The sequence below is a fragment of the Nycticebus coucang genome, chromosome 8 (assembly GCF_027406575.1).
Source record: "Nycticebus coucang isolate mNycCou1 chromosome 8, mNycCou1.pri, whole genome shotgun sequence".
Classification (NCBI taxonomy): domain Eukaryota; kingdom Metazoa; phylum Chordata; class Mammalia; order Primates; family Lorisidae; genus Nycticebus; species Nycticebus coucang.
This window is the reverse complement of record NC_069787.1, coordinates 100,077,741-100,104,208: the sequence shown is the minus strand read 5'-3', so window position 1 is coordinate 100,104,208 and position 26,468 is coordinate 100,077,741. Positions and strand designations below refer to the sequence as shown.

Sequence of the window (26,468 nt, the reverse complement as noted above, 5' to 3'; positions counted from 1 at the left end):
TTTTTACTTAGATCTCCTCTTGGAATTGCCTATTTTTTTTTATTTTATACTTTGTTTATTTTTTTCTTCATTAAATCCAACTGTGTACTTTAATGCATTTATGGGGTACAATGTGCTGAATAGATAAATAACGTGGAATGCTTACATCGAACTGACTACTGTAACCATCACTTTGCTTCCTTGTAAGACATTTATACTCTATTCTTAATAGTTTTGAAATGTACCATTGTATTATGTACATTAGGTGAGGTCCCACCAAATACCCTCCTTCCTCCTAGCAGAATTACCTATATTGCATATGAAATATGAATTCAAAAACCAAAGTACTCTGGTTATCAATTCTCAAGAGAGGGCTCTGTTATTACTATTTTTTTTTTTTAATCAACTAAGAGTTATCACTGACTGATAGGAAAAAGCCACCTTCAGCAAAGGCAGCCAGTGAACAAACGTTAAGTATATTAATTAAACTTACAAAGATTTATTGAGTACCTTTATGTTCCTTTATAGGTAGAGGACATGTGTTCCTTCACATGACATGTTTACGACCCCCAGTAGTACTGCAACCAGGTTTATAATTTAGTTCGTAAAATTTTTTCTAATTAGCTACTTCTCACATCTTTTGAAATTAACCAGAAGCTCTATCAGATCAAGCCTATTATCTTTTTCCTTTTATTTTCTTTAAAACTCATAGTGAGGGCAATATTCTCAGGAGGAGCTCAGAACATATTTTTGAAGATGACTATCAGTCAACCAAGGGAGGCCAGGTGAAATTAAATTAGCCATTGGCAACATTAAATCTTCTTATAGATGTAGAATTCAAAAAGCCTATCAGAACGGATAGCATATCTTTCAATTTTCTGTACAAAAATAATCATATCTAAAGAGTTAGAGAATTTAGTAAATGTTTAATAAGGAGTAATGGGGATGGACTAACTCAGCTAGACCACATATTGTCATCGTTTATTTTTCTTCTTTGGTCTTTGGTGAGCTTTTCCAATGCTACATAACTCCAACATGCAGACCCGATGGCACTCAGGAATAAGAAATTACTATCCCTCAAAACACACAGAAGTCCGAAAAACACAATATTTTGGCATTTAATGATTTACAAATGTACTTCAAAATCCTGTTCAGTAACTACTGAGGCTATCTTTGCCACCTGCACGGATGGATTTGCCAACATTACAGATACAGTTGATCCTTGAACAAAGTAGGAGTTAGGGGTGCTGACCTCCTGTGCCATTGAAAACTCATATTTATAACTTTTGACTCCTCCAAAACATAATTACTAATATCCTACTGTTGACCAATAACACAAACTGTTGTTTAAAACATATTGTATGTATATGTTATATTATATTCTGACAATAAGCCAAAGAAAAATATATTCTTAAGAAAATCATTAGGAAGAAAGAAAACATATCTACTATTTGTTAATTTTTTGAAGTGTAAAAGTAGTATACAACTAGTGTGTTTTTCATAAGCTGAAGTCTCCTGTTTTTTTTCTTATTGAGACAGGGTCTTACTCTATTGCCCAGGCCAGAGTGCAGTGGCATGATCTTAGCTCACTACAACCTCGAACTCCTGGGCTCAAGCGATCCTACTCTCTCAGCCCTCATAGTAGCTGAGAATACAGGCAGGCAACATCATGCCTAGCTAATTTTTCTTTTTTTTTTGCAGAGATAGGGTCTTGCTACGTTGCTCAGGCTGGTCTCTTCCTGTAGCCTCTAGGTCTCTTCCCACAATTCTAGGAATACAGGTATAAATCACTGAGATAGTCACCTTTTCTTATTAAAAAGTTTTCAAGGTAAAAAAAAAAGTTTTCAAGGTGATATTGGCTCCAAAGAATGTGCTAGGGAGGATTCCCTCCCTCTTGATAGAACAGAACGATTTCTGTAAGATAGGTAGCAGTTCTTCACAGAGCTGGCAGAATTTGGCTCTGAATCTATCTGGTCAAGGGTTGTGTTTGTTTGTTTGTAGACTTTTTATTACTCCTTCAGTCTCTATACTTGTTATTAGTTTGTTTGGGATTTCTATTTCTTCCTGGTTTAGGCTCGGGAGGTTGTATGTTTCTAGGAATTTGTCCATTTCCTCTAGGTTTTTTAGTTTGTGTACGTAGAGTTTTTCCTAATATTCCTGGATGGTATTTTGTATTTCTGTGGTATCAGTTGTAATGTCTCCTTTTAATTTCTGACTGAGCTTATTTAGTCCTTTCTCTTCTATTTCTGGTTAATCCCCCTATCAATTTATCTTCTCAAACAACCAACTTTTTATTTCTCTGATCATTTTTATTTTTATTTTGCTTCTATCTAGTTTAGTTCTGTTCTGAGTTTTGCTATTTCTTTCCTTCTGCTAGCTTTTTCTTCTTTTTCTAGTTCCTTGAGATGTGATATTAGGTTGTTAATTTGTGGTCTTTCTTGTTAGGATGAAAACTTGCACTGTGGGCTAAGAAAGAATTCTCATCTCGAAGATTAGGACAGGTCTGAAGTAAGAAGTTTATTTCACTTTCCAAGGGAAGAAAGGGGATGGCATGACAGGACTTCCAAGCTCAAGGATGTGTGGCATGCGTTTTACTGGGATAAAAGGTAGTGTAGTTATAGTTGTAAAATGATAGTAATAGGTTGTTGTGTTTTTATCTTGTTTGTCTGTTATACTGGCTTTACTAGACTTTTCAGAACATAGTCTATTACATATGGAGGAGTCTGCTCAGTACTGTTCTAGTTCTGTAAAACAAACTCTTAGGAAAAAAACAAGTCACAGGTGGTTAAGCAATCAAAGGAGCAGTTGTGTGCAGTGATTTTTCCTTTTTAAAGAATGTTAGATGGCTTACTAACAATGCTGTTCTTTCAATCATCTCTTCTTTGGGGTACAGTTGATATTCCCATCAGTTGACTCAAAGACTGGTGTGTTTGGATGTTGGTCATTTGCATCCAGTGACTTTCCCATTTTTTATGTCAAATGACTTAATAACAGTGCTGCCCTTTCATTTCTTCTCTTTTTTTTTTTAACTGCTGCAGATCATTTCTGTCTTTTTTAATGTAGGCATTTAAGACCAGAAACTGCTCCCTTAGTACTGCTTTTACTGTATCCCACAATTTTTTTAAAGGTTGTCATTCAATTCGAGAAATTATTTGATTTTCATCTTAATTTCATCACGGACCCAAGAATCCTTTAGTGGCAATTTAATTTCCATGACTTATTTGGGGGCTTCTCTTGGAATTGATTTCTAGTTTTGCTCCATTGTGGTCTGAGAATATACATGGTATAATTTCAATTTTGTGAATTTGTTGAGACTTGTTTTGTGCCCTAAGATGTGATCAATCTTGGAAAATGTCAAATGTACTAATGAGAAAACTAAAGACCAATATCCCTTATGAACACAGACGCAAAAATCCTCAACAAATTACTGGCAAACTGAATTCTACTGTACATCAAAAAGATAATTCACCATGATCAAGTGGGTTTCATCCCAGGGATACAAGGGACATTTTAACATAAGCAAATCTACAAATGTGATTCATCACATAAACAGAAACAAAAACAAAGATCATATGATCATCTCAGTAGATGCAGAAAAAGCATTTGATAAAACCCAGTACCCTTTCATGAGAAAAACCTTCAACAAACAAGGTGTAAAAGGAACATACCTCCAAATTATAGAAGCCATAAATGACAAACCTACATCACACTGAATGAAGAAAAGCTGAAATCATTCTCCCTAAGAACTGGAATAAGACAAGGGTGGCCAGTGTCACCACTTCTATTTAACACAGTATTGAAAGTCCTAACTAGAGCAATCAGGGAGTGGAAAGAAATAAAGGGTATCCGAATTGGGAAACAGGATATCAAATTATCCCTCTTGCCAGTTCCAGATGACCAGTTGAGGGCAGGTGTTCAGCACTGAGGACTTACGGAAAATAGAATCCAGTTCCCTTGAAGAAGACATTGGCAGCAGCTCAATAGGCAATTCTGAAATAGATTTACATCAGGGTCCTAATCTCTACAGAAATCTCTGGAGACCAAATAGGAGGCATTGAGGCCGAAGTCTAAGGCGGGGGAGAGGAGGTGAGCACTCAGATACGCTCACATGTGCCTTAGCAGAGATGGAAGGAGACAACCGGGAGGGCCTCAGAGGCAGCAGCAGCGCAGGGAGGGGTGGGGCTGCTGCTACGGACCCAGGAGGCGGCAGTAAAACATCAGTTTACATCCCTCACTGTCCAGACTCACACTCAGCATTCATTCACTTCTTTGGATTTTCTTCTAAAACCCCTACAAAGCTTTTCATGAATTTACCATGGTGTGACAGAAACAATTTATGGGCTAACATTCTCTGCCTTTCTTCACACTAGTGCAGCCTAACCGCCATGTTTATTTATTGCCTGAATTCCTTCCACCCTCTGACACACAGTGGGGCTGTCCCATTCCAGTCTCTTCTTCTATAGTTCTATAGCTAGACTATCAGTCTCAACACAAATTGTTCATGTTTCATTTGGCTTTGTAAAGAGAGCATGATTATACATACTTCCTATCTGGCCTTTCCCACCTCTACCTTGTTAGCCCCATCAGTACCCATAATATACTGGATGAGAAGGCCTACCAGCAACCTGAAATATTTCTCATTGCATCATCTGGTAGCTTCTCAGCAACCATACAAGGGTAGCAGCTTCTGATTAGTAGCAGGAGTGGGTGAAGCATCTTCTGAGGGCTGGATGAAGACTAATTCAAGAAACAATTAAGTGAATGCATATTGGGAGCCAGATTTCTTTTGCCATCCTTTTTCACAGTTGCTAAAATAATCTAAGACTTCTAAAAATATAGCCATAAAGATGGCACAACCAGAGTTTGCTAACCAAAAAATAATGAGGCTAAATGAGCTACAGACTCCTGAGCTTATAAAAGGAATGGCCCACTTCCTCAGTGGTTTGCAATGTTTCTTTTCCTAATACCACCCAGCCAATATCTGACTTGAGAGCCAATACCTCTATCCCCCTACTTGTTGTATTTCTTTTTTTCTTTCTTTCTTTCTTTCTTTTTTTTTTTTTTTGTGGTTGTATTTCTTTAAACAAATCCAGGGGAGAAACAAAAACTCAACCACCAAAGCTGCTAAAACAAGGTAAGGCATATTGTAAGGGAAAGGTTAAATTTCACTAGCTGATGTTGTGAAAACTCCAAGAAGAAACACATAATCTTGGACGGATCCTGATATCAGGGGGGAAAAGCAAACACACTCAGGTGGCACAATTTTCTTTAGTGGGTCACAAAAATTTGTCACAAATTTCCAAGTATAAGGGCTGTCGGATTGTGAAAAAGATATTGGATGTGGAAAACAAGACCCCGGTCTCTTTTCCTAGTTCTAGGATCTTGAGAATAACACCTGGATTTTTTGAGGACTGCCTTTTCTTTACAGTAACATAGTATTAAAATGCTGCTCACCAACAGAGTTGTCAGGATGAGCCAGCCAATGGCACATTAGATGAGAAAACTCCATAAAGCATACAAGGCTTGTTACTGTCCATCTCCACTGGCTGTCACATTGGTTATGGGGACTAATCATTGCTTCTCTCCAAATTCAGAACCAATTAAAACACACATAGAGGAGTCAAAAGTAGATTAAAACATTATCTTTATTACCAGTTAAGCTGGAATCTAAAAACATGGCTTGACCTATGTCTTCTATTTTTTTGAGACAGAGACACAAGCTGTTGCCCTAGGTAGAGCACCGTGGCATCACAGCTCACAACAACCTCCAACTCCTGGGCTAAAGTGATTCTCTTGCCTCCGCCTCCCAAGTAGCTGGGACTATGGGCGCCTGCCACAACGCCCAGCTATTTTTTGGTTGCAGCCGTCATCGTTTGGCGGGCCCAGGCTGGATTTGAACCCACCAGCTCAGGTGTATGTGGCTGGTGCCTTATCCGCTTGAGCCACAGGCGCCTAACCAACCTGTGTCTTCTTACTATATCTTGTAACATTCACATTCTGTACCTATCTTGATTATAATACGTGCTTCTGGAGAGCAGAGACTATGTTACATATCTCTCTGTCTCCCTGGGAATTTCTACAGAGCCATATGTGCAGCAGGCCTTCTTTCTGTCTAATAAAGGATCACCACCATTATCCACATTTATGCTACAGTTCTCCATGCAAAGCCTCTTTCTTCACTAGCCTGGGAACTCTCGGAGGAAAGGGCTCTTGTCTTTTCATTCCCTGTGCCCATGCCCAACACACAATAGGTTCTTTATAAAAGAGAGGTGAATCATCATGAAAAGAGAAGGGCACCAAATGGCCTGGTGCCACCCAGGGCTTGAAGAGAGGGGTTTAAAGTAGGGCTGTCCATTTGTTAACATCTTCAGCTATTTCTTTTCTCAGAGTTTCATAATTCTCATTATAGATATCTTTCACTTCCTTTGTTAGATAAATTCCCAGGTATTTCATCTTCTTTGTCACTACTATAAAAGGAATAGAGTCCTTGACTATATTTTTGGCTTGACTATTGTTGGCATATATAAAAGCTATTGATTTGTAAGTATTGATTTTGTACCCTGAGACACTGCTATATTTCTTGACCACTTCTAAGAGCTTTGTAGTTGGGCCCCTGGTGGCTGGGAATAATCAACATTGTTAAAATGTCCATACTACCCAAAACAATCTATAGATTTAATGCAATCCCTATCAAAGCACCAAGGTCATACTTTAAAGAACTTGAAAAAAATAGTACTTCATTTTATATGGAATCAGAAAAAAACTTGAATAGCCAATACATTACTTAGAAATAAAAACAAAGAAGGAGGCATCATGTTACCAGACTTCAGGTTATACTACAAACCTATAGTGATCAAAACAACATGGTACTGGCACAAAAATAGAGATGTAGATACATGGAACAGAATAGAGAACCGAGAGATGAACTCAGCCACATATCATCATTTGATCTTTGATAAGCCTAACAAAAACATGCAATGGGGAAAAGATTCCCTATTTAACAAATGGTGCTGGGGAAAATGGCTGGCGACCTGTAGAAGACTGAAACTAGACCTACACCTCTCACCATAATATGCCTCTCACCACTAACAAAACTAGATTCTTACTGGATAAAAAGATTTAAACTTAAGACATGAAACTATAAAAATACTAGAAGAGAGTGCAGGGAAAATGCCTGAAGATACTGGCCTGGGAGAATATTTTATGAGGAGGACCCCCCGGGCAATTGAAGCAACACCAAAAATATATTACTGACCTGATCAAGCTAAAAAGCTTCTGCACAGCTAAGTGCACTGTAAGTAAAGCAAACAGACAGGGCTCAGAATGGGAGAAGATCTTTGCAGGTTATGTTTCTGACAAAGGTCTGATAACTAGAATCCATAGAGAACTCAAATTAATAAATAAGAAAAGAATAAACAACCCAATTTCTTTGTGGGCAAGAGACTTGAACAGAAACTTCTCTAATGATGACAGGTGAATGGCCAACAAACACATGAAAAAATGCTCATCATCTTTGATCATCAGAGAAATGCAAATCAAAACCACTTTGAGATATTACCTAACTCCAGTAAGATTAGCCCACATCACAAAATACCCAAACTGCAGATGTTGGTGTGGATATGGAGAGAAGGAAACACTTCTACACTGCTGGTGGGATTGCGAACTAATACAGCCATTTTAGAAAGAAGTATGGAGAAATCTCAAGGAACTAAAGTTTGACCTACCATTTGATCCTGCAATATCATTACTAGGTATCTACCCAGATGAACAAAAATTATTTTAGAACAAAGACATTTGCACCAGAATATTTATTCAAGCCCAATTCATAATTGTCATAGAAGCAGCCTAAATACCTATCAACCCATAAATAGATAAACAAATTGTGGTATATGTATACCATGGAATACTATGCAGCCATAAAAAGATGGAGACTTTATATCTCTTATGTTTACCTGGATGGAGCTGGAACTTATTCTTCTTAGTAAAGTATCTCAAGAATGGGAAAAAAAGTATCCAATGTACTCAATACTATTATGAAACCAACATATAATCACCTACACCTTCATACGAATGATAAAACACAAATATAGTCCAGAAAGAAAGAGGGGAGAGAAGGGGTGGGTGGAGGGGAGAGCAAGTAGAGGGAGGGTATTTGTGGGATCACACCTAACGTACACAAAGGAAGGTACATTTCAAAACAACTAAGAGTATATTATAAATGTCTTACCACGATAAATAAGTGAGGTGATAGTTATGTTAATTAGTTTTATTTAAGCATTCCACATTTATATCAAATCATCACACTGTACCCCATAAATGTATACAGTTATGATTTAATAAAAATTAAGTAAAAGAAATAAAGTAGGGCTGTTTTTTAAGGATTCTGTTCTTGCCATTAAATAGTTTGCTCATTTGGGAAAGAGAACTATCTGCATATTATTGGGATTAAATATTTTGTTTGAGACAATTCTCTCTATGACAAATTCCAGCTTTTGTCTAGTTGTGAGACACTTTGGTTATCTGGGCAGCTGAGCCCTGGACATCTCAATTAGAGTTAGTCAGCTAATGTCCTTAGAAGAGAACTGTCACTTGGTAAATTAACTTAGAACCATGACAGAAGCCTGTGACATTAGATGTTTCAGAACATAACACTGACCCTTGTTCTTCCAAGGGACAAACACACCATGAAGCAATTTTCTTTGGAGTTGCTGGTGGGATTAGCTCACAGCATGATATCCGAGATGAGACAGAAGTTGAGGTCTCCTTCAGGAGTCTCCTGAAAGAGCCTCTTCTGAAGAGAGCTCTGCAGAGGCTCGGAGGAAGCAAGACTTCCTAAATAGATGAACTCTAGGTGCCTCCACGGGGTGCCTGCATGCGAGGGGCTCACTCAGCCACAGCCAGCAGAGCAGGCTGCTCAGAAGTCAGCTCCTCTCTCTATGTGATTCTCTGTGTCTTATAAACCAAGACTACATCTACTGAAGTTGCGTATCAGGGAAAAATACAATACCTGGTCACTCTCATTCATCATTACAATTTAGTAATGCAATGCAACAAGAAAAGACCACAGGGCTACATCCAGGAGGAATGTTAACTCCATCTATCACCAGTGGGCATGTGACAAACTGCTTAATAATCAGCCCTTCCCCAGCCACCTCCAGCCCTCAGTTGGAACCTTTCGTCTGGGTCTCAGAGAATGAGACTTAGGGCAGGGGTTCACAGGGAGAGGAGGGAGACATGATAATTTGTATTTATAATATGATACATGAGAATGAGAACAGAACCCTAGCAATGGAAGAGACATGACGTACTCGGAGAACAGAGGAAGACATGACGATGACGGTGGTGACAATAGTAATAGGCTGCTTATGGCACTGTTAAAGGTAGTAAATGTGTTCACTTGTAAGTCACTAACTTAATGTGCTTAAATATTGTCTACCACACCACAGTGCCCTCAACCAATGACTGACAGATCCAGGAATGTAATACTCTAGCTGTCACCTGTGATGGGGACAAGTCCAAGTGTTCTTACCAGAAGTCTCAAGAGGGACTACGACAGTCAGTCTCTGTGGGGTTTTGCTTGAATACCTCATCCTTGCCAGGCCTCCTTCCCTTTCTAGGCTCACTCCTATCAGTTATTTTTGGGAAGGATTCCATATAGGTCATTTCATAGTTGTCTCAGGGGTTAAGGTCTGCTTCTAGGGGGCCACCTGACCTAAGATACTCTCCAAAGGAGAAATGAATATCTTGACATTATCAGATGAATTTGGGGGTGAAATGTGTGATATTTTTCCCTACAAAATTTCTATAACTATTTAAATAAGTATTATATTTTATTTTTTAGCTCAATTATTTCACACTTACATGTCAAAATAACAGTAACATATCGATAAAATGATGTGAATGTATTTGTCTGAGCCTCCTTTTCCTCCTTCAGGGATTCTATTATGTCGTAATGACAGCTTCCTGGATGTGACTGTATTCAGACAAGAAAGCTGCCCAGCTTCCTTTAAGCAGGCTCTCCCTTGGTCTTGGGGGATGGCTGTCCATGCTTCATCAAGCCAGCAGCTAGAATCTTAACAATTATGACCCCTGTTCAAAAGCCCCACTCTAGAGCTTCCAGCCCTCTCCTCTCATTCTTCTTCCTCTGCCCCACGGAAGCCAGGGCATGACCTGGCAGGTACTTGGGCACAGAACTGGCCTTTTATCTGGGAGACTTCTGGACACTTGCTGCTCTGCCTTTTGGGAAAAGTGGGCACACTCATTTCTTCATTTGACCAAGGTATTTCAAAGTAAACCTGCATTTTTTCATCTCAGAGGGCTTCAGGATGAGGGCGGGGGAGAGATAGATAGATAGATAGATAGATAGATAGATAGATAGATAGACAGATAGATAGATAGATAGATAGATAGATAGCAGAGAGAGTATAATTAGGAGACCCATTGCTCATAGCCTGGGCTCTGTTCTGGGAGGAAATAGTTGTGTGACTTTGAGAGAAGCTCTCAAGGAATTAGTAAAGCACTCAGGCTCAGACTCGATGTTAACCAGACTCGATGACAGTGTAGGGAGTTGTCTTTCTTGCCTCTTCTCATCAAACAAGGCACAATCACATACCCAGCACTGGCACTGGTTGGCAAGGACAGGAGACAGAGCCTGTGCACCAGAGCTAGGAGTCACATCTAGAGGAGCTCCTGCCCTGGGGCACACCCTTGGGGCACATCTCACCTCCTCTGCAGCCTGCATCCCTACAGCACTCAGTGCCCACAGACCCTTCCTGTGAGCTTCTAGACCAGCTCAAGACACTTGTTTCTAAAACACTCAGCTCTCTATCCCTGCCCATTATAGCCCTCTCTTGCCCTGACTTTATGGTTTAACTTCTCCATGAAGCTATTTGAACTCACTGGTTCTGTTTCCTCACACCTTACTTGCTCTTCAATCTGTGCCCACCACTTACTGAGCACCTGCTTTGAACCAGGCACTATGCCAAGTGTTGGGTGTACTTTTTTCCACAACTCTATGAAGAACAGCAGCATCACAGGTAGTCAGTTGAATGGTGGTCTCTCAGAAGATACACAAACATCTTGATCTTGAAACCTCTGAATGTGACCTTATTTGGAAAAATAGTCTTTGCAGATATAATTAAACTAAGGATCTTGAGATGAGGTTATGATGGTCAAACTTAACCAAAAAGCTGTGTAAACTCACTGGTTGCATTTTATACCCAACTTACTTATTCAAATGGGCCTTAAATCTAATGACAAGTGTCATTTTAAGAGACAGAGGGAAGATTCGTGGCAAAGAGGAGAAGGCCGTCAGAAGATGGAGGCAGAGCCTGGAGCCATCAGAATAGAAGAGTCAAGGAAGTTTTCCTCCCTAGAGCCTTCAGGAGGAGTGTTTCCCCTCAGCCCAATACCTGAATTTTAACCTTCTGGCCTCTAGAACAGCAAGAGAAAAAAGATTCTGCTGTTTTAAGCCGCTATATTTGTTACGGGAGCCTTAAGAAAGAAATACACATGCCCATTTTACAGATGGGGAAACTGATGATGATGCTGAGGAGGAAAGGAGTAATGAGACTGGCCACAGCCCACAGCTGAGCGATATTCTAGTGCAGCCAGCGCAAAGGCAAAGAATTCACCTTTCAGAAGCTGTGAGGATACCTGCAGCCTATAAATGATTACCCCCTGAAGGGGAAGACTGGAAAATATCTGAGGGGAGAAGCAAAGAGAAAAAAAAAGCCTGGTGAAAGAAAGGGAACTAGATGAAGATGCTGCAAAGGTATCTTAGGTTTGGGGAGGCTTCTTTGGTTCCAGTGTCCATCACATCGTAAATGCAATGATGATGAAATGTTTCAGAAAACCTTCAGAGACTTACTACAAAGCCATTATGATGCTGCTGAAAAAAATATCCCTTTTTCCATTCAAATAATTCTGTTCAAACTTCCTGTATTTAGAAAAATCTCTCAGAATTTTCTGAGAACATAACAAGCAAAACAACCCTCTGTTAGAACAGCCCAAATTCTCGAGGTTATGTGCATTAATGAGAATTCTACTGAATTGAAATCTGGGTGAGGGAATATAGGATACCTTTCACATTTCATTTTGTAAACAAGATTTGCTAAACAATCATGCAATATTAGAACAAAAAACGTAAGCTGTTTAAGAACAGTAATAAAGTGACACCCCATGTTTGGAAAGCACATTACAACATAAGAAATGGTTTTATACCCTTCCCATTCAACTCTTCCAACAATCCTCCAGGTAGTATCATACTCCTCACCTGTGTGTGGTAGTTGAGAAAAATAAGCCAGCTCTGGGAGAGGAAGTACTCAGAGCAAACTCCCACCATATGTTTTAACAAAAGCACTTTCATATAGAAAAGTGAATTTACTCATTAAGAGTTAACATTTGAATTTGCATAAATCAACACCTCTCCTAAGTGTGAGCATGACTTCCCTCACCTCTACCCCCCTGCCAATTGTGTAATGGTAAGTACTCAAAGTTACAACATTAAATTTCTTTAAAATATTTTATTCTTCATTTTCACTGGCATTGTTTACAATGAGACTGACTTACTAAGGTTTTGTTTTACATGGAGAAGAGAATTGTTGACTTACGCAAATTTAAAATCTTAGTCTAAAATATAAAAGAAATTAAATCAACATGACACCTTTAAGGACCCAGTATGCCTAAATTTCCTGGGTTAATATCACATTGAACATGGTACTTCCTCAGATTTTCTCTATGAATGACTTATCCCATAGGACTAAAGAGATTAGTCTCCCTAGAGCACATTTACAAATCTTTTACTTAATGAAAAAAAATCTAACCTCAAAACTTTGATCTGTGAAAGAATTACCAAGCACAAAGTAAGAAAGAAGTACTCTTATACATCAAGTTCTTGCTTTCCTTTTGGTCTACAACCCTAGCCAGCCCATTGTTTCTCCTCTTCTCATTCTCAAAACAACAAAAACTGACTTCCAGAATGCCCTGGGGAGTAACATGAAACTTCAAGGTCTAACAGTTACTAGCCCCACAACACAAGCAAGAGATTCTTTTGGCTCCTTCCCTGGCACCTTCCCTCCCTTCTCCCTCCTAACTGATCCTGGTTTTATTCCAAGATCCACTTCACTGCATAGCCTATGTGAAGCACAGCCTGCAAGCATCTCCTGCTCCAAGATAGCCGCCCTTTATGCTCTATAGCAGTGATTCTGAAAGTGTAGTCTATGGACCAAAGCTTCAGCATCACTGGAAAATTAGAAATATAAATTCTTGGCCCCATCCCAGACCTACTGAATCAGAAACTTGTGGTCAGTGTTTAAATAAGCCCTCTAGGTGATTCCATTGTTTGCTATAGTTTAAAAACCACAGATCTAAGCCGTGATTCTCAGTCCTGGCTGCACATTAGAATCATCTGATGCCCAGGCTCCACGCCCAGAGATTCTAACTTAATGGACCCAGGGTGGAGTCTGAGCAAGGGGATTTATTAAAATGCTCCCCAGATGGTTCTAGTGTACAGCCTAGTTTGAAAAACACTGACAAAGCCAGTCAAATGAATCCAGTCTGAAATACTGAATGGTAGAGCTATGAAACGAGTGTCTTGAAAAACACTCATTACGGACAGAGGGAGGAGAGCAAGATGGTGGCCGAGTAACAGCTTCCTTGCATCTGGGCACTGTGAGTCCGGGGAGATAGGACTCCAGGCATCTCTGGCTGGTGGGACCTGCCTATCATCACCCCTGGGAGGATACAGAGAGCCAGTGAGAGAATTCTGGACCCCAAGAGGAGGACTAAAACAGTGGAAAACTGGCAAGTGGTTGCATGTGTTCAATTGGTCTAAACCCGCCCGCAACTGACTCATTGAACCCTTAGTCCACAGGCATGGGAACTTAAAGAGCCAGAGGAAGTGAAAGGACAATTAGGGCAAGGAAACAGATAAAAGAAATCACTCATGAGGAAGAATCAGCAGAAAACTCCAGGCAACATGAAGAACCAGTCCAGAACAACCCCGCCAAGGGACCATGAGGTAGCTACTGCAGAGAATTCCACCTGAAAGAAATGTTAGGAATGACAGAAAGGGAATTTAGAATAGACATGATGAAAACAATGAAAGAAATGATGGAAACAATGAAGGAAACTGCTAATAAAGTGGAAAATAACCAAAAGGAAATCCAAAAACAGAATCAAATAAGAGATGAACGATATGAAGAATATAAAAAGGATATAGCAGGGCTGAAGGAACTGAAACAGTCAATTAGGGAACTTAAAGATACAATGGAAAGTATCAGCAACATGTTAGACCATGCAGAAGAAAGAATTTCAGAGGTAGAAGACAAAGTTCTTGAGATAACTCAGATAGTAAAAGAGGCAGAAAAGAAGAGAGAGAAAGCAGAATGTTCACTGTCAGAATTATGGGACTTTATGAAGCATTCCAACATACGAGTTATAGGAATCCCAGAAGGGGAAGAAGAATGCCCCAGAGGAATGGAAGCCATACTAGAGAATATTATAAAAGAAAATTTCCCAGATATCACCAAGGATTCTGACACACTGCTTTCAGAGGGATATCGGACCCCAGGTCGCCTCAACTCTAACCGAGCTTCTCCAAGACACATTGTGATGAACCTGTCCAAAGTCAAGACAAAAGAAAAGATTCTGCAAGCTGCCAGGAGTAAGCGCCAGTTGACCTACAGGGGCAAATCCATCAGAGTGACCGCAGACTTCTCTAATGAAACTTTCCAAGCAAGAAGACAATGGTCATCTACCTTTAATCTACTTAAATAGAACAATTTCCAGCCCAGAATTCTGTACCCTGCTAAGCTAAGCTTAAAAATTGACGGAGAAATCAAATCATTTACAGATATACAAACATTGAGGAAATTCGCCACAACAAGACCAGCTCTACAGGAAATACTTCAACCTGTTCTGCACACTGACCATCACAATGGATCAGCAGCAAAGTAAGAACTCAGAAATTAAAGGACGGAACCTAACCTCCACACTGATGCAAAAGATAAAACTAAGCAATGCACTCTCACAAAATAAGATGAATAGAATACTACCACACTTATCAATTATCTCAATAAATGTTAATGGCTTGAATTCCCCACTGAAGAGACATAGATTGGCTGACTGGATTAAAAAACACAAGCCATCCATTTGCTGTCTGCAAGAAACACACCTGGCTTCAAAAGACAAATTAAAGCTCCAAGTCAAGGGTTGGAAGACAATTTTTCAGGCAAATGGCATTCAGAAGAAAAGAGGAGTTGCAATCGTATTTTCAGATTCATGTGGATTTAAAGCAACTAAAGTCAAAAAAGACAAAGATAGTCACTTTATATTGGTCAAGGGAAAAATACAACAAGAAGATGTTTCAATTCTAAATATTTATGCACTCAATTTAAATGCTCCCAGATTCTTGAAACAGACCTTACTCAGTCTGAGCAATATGATATCTGATAATACCATAATATAGGGGACTTTAACACTCCTTTTACAGAGATGGACAGATCCTCTAAACAGAAATTAAACAAAGATATAAGAGATTTAAATGAGTCCCTAGAACAACTGTGCTTGATAGACGCATATAGAACACTCCATCCCAAAGATAAAGAATATACATTCTTTTCATCACCCCATGGAACATTCTCCAAAATTGATCATATCCTGGGACACAAAACAAATATCAACAGAATCAAAAGAATTGAAATTTTACCTTGTATCTTCTCAGACCATAAGGCACTAAAGGTGGAACTCAACTCTAATAAAAATGCTCTACCCCACCCAAAGGCATGGAAATTAAACAATCTGCTGTTGAATAACAGATGGGTGCAGGAAGAAATAAAACAGGAAATCATTAACTTCCTTGAGCATAACAACAATGAAGACACAAGCTACCAAAACCTGTGGGATACTGCAAAAGCAGTTTTGAGAGGAAAATTCATCACTTCAGATGCCTACATTCGAAAAACAGAAAGACAGTGCATCAACAATCTTACAAGCCATCTTATGGAATTGGAAAAAGAAGAACAATCTAAGCCTAAACTCAGTAGAAGAAAAGAAATATCCAAAATCAAATCAGAGATCAATGAAATTGAAAACAAAAGAATCATTCAGAAAATTAATGAAACAAGGAGTTGGTTTTTTGAAAAAATAAATAAAATAGATGAGCCATTGGCCAGACTAATGAGAAATAGAAAAGTAAAATCTCTAGTAACCTCAATCAGAAATGATAAAGGGGAAATAACAACTGATCCCACACAGATACAAGAGATCATCTCTGAATACTACCAGAAACTCTATGCCCAGAAATTTGACAATGTGAAGGAAATGGATCAATATTTGGAATCACACCCTCTCCCTAGACTTAGCCAGGAAGAAATAGAGCTCCTGAACAGACCAATTTCAAGCACTGAGATCAAAGAAACAATAAAAAATCTTCCAACCAAAAAATGCCCTGGTCCAGATGGCTTCACTCCAGAATTCTACCAAACCTTCAAGGAAGAGCTTATTCCTGTACTGCAGAAATTATTCCAAAAAATTGAGGAAGAAGGAATCTTCCCCAACACATTCTATGAAGCAAACATCACCCTGATACCAAAACCAGGAAAAGACCCAAACAAAAAGGAGAATTTCAGACCAATCTCACTCATGAATACAGATGCAAAAATTCTCAACAAAAATCCTAGCCAATAGATTACAGCTTATCATCAAAAAAGTCATTCATCATGATCAAGTAGGCTTCATCCCAGGGATGCAAGGCTGGTTTAACATACGCAAGTCCACAAACGTTATCCACCATATTAACAGAGGCAAAAATAAAGATCACATGATCCTCTCAATAGATGCAGAAAAAGCATTTGATAAAATCCAGCATCCTTTTCTAATTAAAACACTGAAGAGTATAGGCATAGGTGGCACATTTCTAAAACTGATTGAAGCTATCTATGACAAACCCACAGCCAATATTTTACTGAATGGAGTAAAACTGAAAGCTTTTCCTCTTAGAACTGGAACCAGACAAGGTTGTCCTCTGTCACCTTTACTATTCAACATGGTGCTGGAAGTTCTAGCCAATACAATTAGGCAAGACAAGGAAATAAAGGGAATCCAAATGGGAGCAGAGGAGGTCAAACTCTCCCTCTTTGCTGACGACATGATCTTATACTTAAGAGAACCCCAAAGACTCAACCACAAGACTCTTAGAAGTCATCAAAAAATACAGTAATGTTTCAGGATATAAAATCAATGTCCACAAGTCAGTAGCCTTTGTATACACCAATAACAGTCAAGATGAGAAGCTAATTAAGGACACAACTCCCTTCACCATAGTTTCAAAGAAAATGAAATACCTAGGAATATACCTAATGAAGGAGGTGAAGGACCTCTATAAAGAAAATTGTGAAATCCTCAGAAAGGAAATAGCAGAGGATATTAACAAATGGAAGAACATACCATGCTCATGGATGGGAAGAATCAACATTGTTAAAATGTCTATACTTCCCAAAGCAATCTACCTATTCAATGCCATTCCTATCAAAATACCAACATCGTACTTTCAAGATTTGGAAAAAATGATTCTGCGTTTTGTATGGAACCGGAAAAAACCCCGTATAGCTAAGGCAGTTCTCTGTAACAAAAATAAAGCTGGGGGCATCAGCATACCAGATTTCAGTCTGTACTACAAAGACACGGTGGTGAAGACAGCATGGTACTGGCACAAAAACAGAGACATAGACACTTGGAATCGAATTGAAAACCAAGAAATGAAACTAACATTTTACAACCACCTAATCTTTGATAAACCAAACAAGAACATACCTTGGGGGAAAGACTCCCTATTCAATAAATGGTGTTGGGAGAACTGGATGTCTACATGTAAAAGACTGAAACTGGACCCACACCTTTCCCCACTCACAAAAATTGATTCAAAATGGATAAAGGACTTAAATTTAAGGCATGAAACAATAAAAATCCTCAAAGAAAGCATAGGAAAAACACTGGAAGATACTGGCCTGGGGAAAGACTTCATGAAGAAGACTGCCATGGCAATTGCAACAACAACAAAAATAAACAAATGGGACTTCATTAAACTGAAAAGCTTCTGTACAGCTAAGGAGACAATAACCAAAGCAAAGAGACAACCTACACAATGGGAAAGGATATTTGCATATTTTCAATCAGACAAAAGCTTGATAACTAGGATCTATAGAGAACTCAAATTAATCCACATGAAAAAAGCCAACAATCGCATATATCAATGGGCAAGAGACACGAATAGAACCTTCTCTAAAGAAGACAGACGAATGGCTAACAAACACATGAAAAAATGTTCATCATCTCTATATATTAGAGAAATGCAAATCAAAACCACCCTGAGATATCATCTAACCCCAGTGAGAATGGCCCACATCACAAAATCTCAAAACTGCAGATCCTGGTGTGGATGTGGAGAGAAGGGAACACTTTTACACTGCTGGTGGGACTGCAAACTAGTACAACCTTTCTGGAAGGAAGTATGGAGAAACCTCAAAGCACTCAAGCTAGACCTCCCATTTGATCCTGCAATCCCATTACTGGGCATCTACCCAGAAGGAAAAAAATCCTTTTATCATAAGGACACTTGTACTAGACTGTTTATTGCAGCTCAATTTACAATCGCCAAAATGTGGAAACAGCCTAAATGCCCACCAACCCAGGAATGGATTAACAAACTGTGGTATATGTATACCATGGAATGCTATTCAGCCATTAAAAAAAATGGAGACTTTACATCCTTCGTATTAACCTGAATGGAAGTGGAAGACATTATTCTTAGTAAAGCATCACAAGAATGGAGAAGCATGAATCCTATGTACTCAATTTTGATATGAGGACAATTAATGACAATTAAGGTTATGGGGGGGAGGAAAAGCAGAAAGAGGGACGGAGGGAGGGGTGTGGGGCCTTGGTGTGTGTCATACTTTATGGTGGCAAGACATGATTGCAAGAGGGACTTTGCCTAACAATTGCAATCAATGTAACCTGGCTTATTGTACCCTCAATGAATCCCCAACAATAAAAAAAAAAAAAAAGGAAAAAAAAGGAATAAGCTCACAGTAAAAACTAATATATTTCTGAAGTTGCTTAAGAAAAAAAAAAAAGAAAAAGAAGAAAAACACTCATTACGGTTACCATTGTTACAGCCACTGGTGGCAGCATGAGAGAACTGCAGGCTGATGAGCTGGTTTTTGCTACTACACGGACCATGCTCATTTATGGGTAGCCTCAGGAGTAACGAATTCATAAGTGGGGGTGGCAAATGGTCCAACAGCTGTTTAGCAGAGGGGACTTCCTCAGATTGGTAAGTTTTGTATAGAAAAGGGTAAAAATAATTTGGAGGATAATTTGTGGTAAACCAGGATTTGAATTTAAGCAGTCCTAATCCAGAATGCACAGTCTTAACCACGGCTGCCACACTTTGACTCCTATGGAGGTTATGCCCAAGCAGTGTAAAAGGTAAGGCGAAACAACTTCACTGGGGAAGGAGGAGAAGGAAATGAAGATGCCATGAAGAATGATGACGTTTCCTTCATCTCTGCACGCTACAGAGCGCCCCACATGCATACAGAACAGCAGTATCCATATGATTGCCTGTAACATTTCTGGAGTCAATATTTGTTTGGGCCTAAATACCATGTCAGTTATAATTTATATTAACTTTCCCTCCTCAATCTTAGGGAAAATTTCCTTTCACTTGTCAGGAGAAACAAACCATGAAGATAAAATACATAAGCCAATTCTGCTAGTGATGGCCCAGCTCCTCTGATCTCTCTCCAGCCTGCAAACGAAAATGCCTTTGTTTTATGGGTTGGGGAGCTGGAAATACAGAAGAGTTTGCTAAGACTTGGTCTTAAAGGAGAACTCAGTGGCAGAGACTCAAGGATTTCATCACCTAGAGAGCCGCCATCCAAATTAATAATTTTATATTTTATCTATACAATGGTTTTGACATTGTAAATGTAATTAATTAATGGTATGTGATAGTTCTAGCAAAATTGTTTCTTTCTTAGTGGTGCATAGAAGTGTAACTTACAATGAATGACAAATTTGAAACATAATAGACATTTACAAGTCCCATTATGATTCAGGCTCTCAATTCAACTGGCTGATGAAATGGAGTAGCCATGCCTGTGAAGTCTGAAGACAAGACAGCAAGCACATGCACATCCATAGCTGGACGTCCTGTGGGAGATGGCATGTCGGGTGCGAAGGCTGGCGCACACTGTGGTGGAGCTGTGTGTGTGTGTGTCCGTGTGAGAGAGGGAGAGACAGAGGCGTGAGAAGGAGAAGAAGGGAGAGATGAGGCTGGAGAGGTGGTCTGGGACCAGACCGCCAACAGCTGGAACGCTAACCTACGGAACTAGCATTTCTGACCTAGGATTTCTCTTCTAGGTCAGTGATTCTCAAATATTTTGGCCCCTTTGTACTCTCAAAATATATTAAAGAACCCATCAAAGAACCTGTGTTTATATGGGTTATATCAGTGGTTCTCAACTTTCCTAATGCCACAACCCTTTAATACAGTTCCTCATGCTGTGGTGACCCCCAACCATAAAATTATTTTCATAATTACAGTTATGCTACTTCATAACTGTAATTTTGCTACTGTCATGAATCATAATGTAAATATCTGATATGCAGGATGGTCTTAGGCGACCCCTGTGAAAGGGTCATTCAACCCCCAAAGGGGGCCAAAGGTTGAGAACCACTGGGTTATATCTACTACTGATATTATATTTATGGCATTAAAAGTTAAAGAAACAAAACGTACTGGTTTATTAAAAACAAAACTCATTACATGTTAGCAAATAACATTTTTTTCTTTTCTCTTGCATTTTATTGTAGGAAGAAAAACAAAATAAATCAAAAAACCTACAAAACCACATGAAGATCTCCTTAGCTAGTTCATCAAATTCATCAGGTACAATTCTAATTTCCATATTACTACAAATGAAAGTTTTGTAGAACCTTTTGCTTCTATACATTAAGAAACCTCTTCCAACTTCCAGCAAACATTTTCTTACTTTTCAGCAAATAACATTTTTTAATGAAAAGTAACTATGCTTTATAATACAAAAAATTAAGGATATGGGTGGCATTCTTTTATATTTTCATAAATCTCTTTAATGTCTGGCTTATAAAAGACAGCTGGCTCTCATATCAGTTTCTGCATTCCATCCATTGAGATATGTTGTTTTGGTTGGAGTGCAGCACATGAAAAAAAAATCTGGCTTTACGAAGATGTTGATTTTATCTTTCATACGAAAGTGTGGGTGATTATATATTGGTGTTATAATAGTACTGGGTTCACTGGATACTTTTTCTTCAAAGATAAGACACAGCTGTAGTCCAGGATGAAGGAGGGAAGAGGAGGGGGAGGGGAGAGAGTGGGTAGAGGAAAGGTAATTGGTGGGACCTCACCTATAGTGGTGTATATTGCAAGGGTGCACGTCAAATCTATTAAGAGTAGAGTATAGATGTCTTCACACAATAATTAAGTAAGTGAAGTGCAGGCTATGTTAACCAGTTTGATATAAGCATTCCAAATTGTGTAAAATCAGCACATTGTACCACATAAATGCATGAATGTATAAAGTTATGATTTAATAAAAAAATTTAAAAAATAATGAAGATTTTGGGGAAAAAAGGCCCTCACAGATTCCTTGAAAGGTCTCAGAGGGATTCTCAGACCACACTGTGAGTCCTGCTGCTTTTGGTAATGCAAAACCGTTTAAGATGCTCAGCAGCTGATTCTGCAGTAATGTGAGGATGAGATAAGCCAGCAGGGAGAGGACTACCCTGGTCCAGGAAGACCTGGCCCACAGGAGGCCCCTCTCTAAAGAGGAGACATTGGTGATGCAGACATGTATGGATTCCTATATTAGAGTCAACGGGGAGCTAGTATCTAAATGCATGGGGGTGGGCAGACTGCAAACCAAGGATGACTTCAGGGATCTGGGGTTGGAAAATGTGGGTGGATACCAAGGTGCAGGAAGACCATCTCTGGTGTCGGCTGGCCAAAGAGGAATATGCCATGAAGAAAAAGGATGTGAAGGTTCCAGAACATGGCACACAGAGATCCAGACAAATGGACAGGCTCTGGGAAGCTTATTTTTTTATACTACTGTATTCAGTGCTGTTTAAAATGATAACAAAATTAGGTTTGCATTAAGATAGTAAAACTAGGGCTGGGCACGGTGGCTCATGCCTGTAATCCTAGCACTCTGGGAGGCCAAGGTGGGCAGAATGCTTGAGCTCAGGAGTTCAAGACCAGCCTGAGCAAGAGCGAGACCCTGTCTCTAAAAATAGCTGGGGATTGTGGTGGGTGCCTGTAGTCCCAGCTACTTGGGAAACCAAGAATTTGAGGTTGCTGTGAGCTATGTGCCACAGCACTCTACCAAGGATGACAAAGTGAGATTCACAAAAATAAAAATAGTAAAACTAATCTCTTTAAAAATGCAAATACCCACAAGAGTTAAGGAGGGAAGAGCTCCTTAACACTCTTTAACCATGAGCACACCTTGCTATTAATTACTTTAGTCAGATTACTTTCTATCTTAATGGAACACCTGAGAACTTCAGGTCACAGATAACTGGCCTGAGGAGGGACCATGGTGGGGGACATTGGGTCTAGGATAAGCATGGAGGGGAAGAGACAGGAAAAATGTTAATCTTTTGTGGAATATATTTTACTGTATGGATATTCTAGTCTAAGAAGTAGCTGGAGCAAAGAATGAAGTCACTTGGTCGCTGGTGGGCAAGAAGAGTTGGATTTAAAAAGGCACTGAAGATAATTTTCTCACTTTAAAGTATTTTCAAGGATTCTGCTTAGTTTCAGAGATCACACATGAGGCAGATCACCCCATCCAAAAATAGGTTCTAAGAGGAAATGAACTCCACTCCCAATCAGCTTCTCGTTACTCCCAGGAGAGTCTTGAGGGGCAGGTAATAGGGACTTGGTATGTGCAAGTGTGCGTGCATGCATAAATCAAATCTGAGACTGAGACCCGCTTCCCATGCCCCGGCTAAGACAGCAGAAAAGGGGGTATAGTTTCCCTTCTCTACTCTACAGGCTAGGGGCCTAAAACCTAAATCCTCCTCCCCCTAAGATAGAGACCTGTAGACAGTCAAGCCAAGGGTTACTCTGTGTGGTCAACACAGATCACAATATGCAGAGGACATGTGAGTGAGCAAGAAAGATCTAGAAATAATACAGAGCATGATTTAAGAAATTCAAATGCCTGGGAGTGCAGCAAACATTTAAGTTGCTAAACATAATCACTTCTTAAATCAAACAACTCTGGTATTCTAATAAGATCATAATGACATGTTAGTCTTAACAAGGAAGAAAACAACGATTTCCCAGTGTATAGCACCTAGATAAAGACCACACCTGCTTACTCAGACTCATGCCTCCCCAGCAGCGTCATGTTCTTAGGGGGTTGTGATGATGCTCCTTATTAAATGTTTTTTTCTTTTTTAAATTGTGATGTGGCTTCAGAAAGGCAGCCTTGATTATGTCAGTTCTCTCCTCTGTAGAATGAGGTCAATAATAATTAATGCCTCACTTGCTTTAATAAAGTTGTAAAGGTCAAATCATGGGGGAATGCTTTGCAAACCAGAAGGTCCTACACAAATAAAATGGTAGTTGCAGCAGAGCTCCAGGGTAGACTGTACTCATCTCTTCCGACAGGAAGGCCAATAAGGGAACTGGCATCCATTGTAGGTTTTCTATTTTCCATGTTATCTCACTCAATACACCTTTGGTAGTGGAGTGGTCACATCCCATTTCACATGGGGATTAAGTAATGTACCTAAAGCAAACCACTTATAAGTGGTAAGACTAAAATTTGAACTGGTCTACTATCTCAAAAATTCAGGTATTCTTAATGCTAGCTTCACACCTAATTGGTTACTTAGGTTTCAACAAGAAAAATGAATGACAGTATTCTCGTTATCACCACTATCTTCAGGCTCTCAGTTGTTCCAAGGTATCATATAAAATGTACTAAATCTTCTGAAAGGGCTAAAGCTGGTAGGATGAAACAATACTGCACTGTGGAGTCGAGTTCAAGAAATAAAAACCAAGGCAGAGACAGTTGGTTGTAATATAAGTAAAAAATTAAAACCTCAATTGCCATCTTTGCTAAAGACTATATCACTCAGCCCCTTCTGGCACATACAAGCCCTAGTGACTGGTGATTGTGATACAGTGATCCAGAAAGAGGGTGTTTTATTATTTTTTTCAATAGAATAAATGAAAAATATTGCATTTCTATTGGCCTGCTTTTCTTGAGCTGGCTTGGAGTGCTGTTCATGACACAGAAGACACAAGTTACTTAGCTGCTACTCTAAGCTCTTTAGGTTTTATCACTTCTTGCTCTTCAGGCTTCAGCAATTTTTTGTAGCATTAATAGTACAATGTGGTTTAAGTATTATTGAGACCTCAAAATTTAATTCACAAAAGCTTTATAAGTTTTGCCCCAGCATCACAGTGGTGAGCTGCCACGTAAGAAGTCTGACCACCTTGAGGCCACAAGGCTGTGCAGAAAGTCCAAACTCAACATGTGAGAAGGCTTCAGGAGAGGGAGATGCTTGGCCAGAGCCTGCTAGCGGAGTCATTCCAGCCCAGGTCCCAAATGATATGCAGCAGAGTCTCTGCCAAGCCCCATGTTCAAGGTGCAGATTCATGAACAAAATAAATGACTGTTTTTGCTTTAAGGCACGAAATTTGGAGTAGTTTTTTTACGTAACCGTGAATAACCAGAATACTCAATCATGTTCTTTTTTTCTAGCTAAAATATATCAGTTCATGAGTTACATAAAATAACATTTTAAGCTTACGTTGACTTTTTAGTTCTCATATCCACTTTTGATATGGCAAAAACAATTTGTGGGCAATGTACATAACTTAATAAATGGCATACTTAATAAATGGCATAACTTAATAAATGGCTGAACAATGACATATATGAGCTATTAGGGATGCATGCATGCCAATAATGAGGGTAGTTTGGTAAGGGCCACTACCTGTCTCCCAACCAGCAGGGAACCATCTACTCTCGGTATTTGCACTTCTCAGCAAGCTTTGCGAACCAGATGCTGAGACACAGGTGATTTCTGTAGCTATCAGGACGGTGTTTGAAACCCCTTCAGCATTCCTTGTTAGGGCACAGGCCTTGTCATAACCTAAGCCTTCTCTCCGAACCACAGGAAAATTTACTTGACTCCTTCCTAATAACATATAACCTTACTATTATGTAAACTTTGGAGCCATCATCATAGGTGAACTCAACAAACATTTTGCTGCCTTCCAAATCTGTTTCTCCCGTTTCAAAGCCTGCCTCCCCTTCTCTGAGCTGTGTGTGCATGTGTGGGTATAAAATCCTATTTATCTTTAAAATGTCTCCTCTCCCATCAAGGCAGAGTTAATCCCTCCTTGATGGCATTACATCTTCAATCTGTAAAGCTTTTTCTCTAACAAAAAAGTTTATCTTTTTTTCATTATTTTTTAAAAAAGCACCAAACCCACAGTCCCATAGAACACATAGAGAAAGAACATGTGAGCACCCCCTTAACTCTTGGCGACTTTCCACCAGGCGCAAACAGGCTGACGTGGTATGTGTTTCAGGGATTAGAATTCAGCAGAAGAAATGAGTCAATTAAAACACCCAGCCAGAATGCTGTCTTTAGATAAAGTGCTTTGCACTGTGAGTGCAACATAAACTGAATAACTAAATTTTAAGGGCTGACTAGTGATTTGCATCTCAATCTCTTTGTATTTTATTCATTTTATTTTCTCAGCAGAAGTTAACAAGGAGCCATTCAGTGTAGGAAAGATAGGTACTTCATTCACCTCAGCACAGAACCAGACAATGAATTCCTAATTTTCTAACACAATGGCTTTGGTTAGACCTGGAGTGGGTAATGCCTATTGTCCCAAGTGGGTCAATCAGAACATCAAACTCACCAATTGATGGCCTTTTACATTCCTCCAGTAGTAATTCTAACCTCAAAGGATGTATAGTCACTGAAAGGCAACCAGCATTTTGTGGCAAAATTCCCAAAATGCAAGAGCAACATGCATACAGTTATAATGGAACACTCTTTATTCTACCACAAGAAGTCACATTTTTACCACTGCTTATCCGAGAACACGAGCAGGTATCCTTAACATTCGGAGCCAAAGGCTGACCGTCGCTGAACATAACAGGTTCTATGTGAAAAACCAGAAAACACAACCTACCACTTACCCCCAATGAGAAACCTAGAGAGCAGTGTTTTTCAACTTTTTTTTTTTTTTTAATCGTTTCATAGCACACTTGAACCTATAGTTAAGCGTCCATGGCACACTTAAATTATGTTGATCAAAAAACAACAACAACAACAAAAAAAAAACAAGACTAAAAAGAGAATATACTTACTGTGCCTTGAACTTCTTTTAAAAATAATTT

General features: G+C 39.3%; 1 protein-coding gene across 5 annotated transcripts in view; it reads right to left on the bottom strand.

The window, feature by feature from the left end:
- The window catches only part of TMEM108 (transmembrane protein 108), a 358,100-nt gene that overhangs the window by 147,243 nt on the left and 184,389 nt on the right, over positions 1–26,468 (bottom strand). The window lies entirely within an intron of this gene.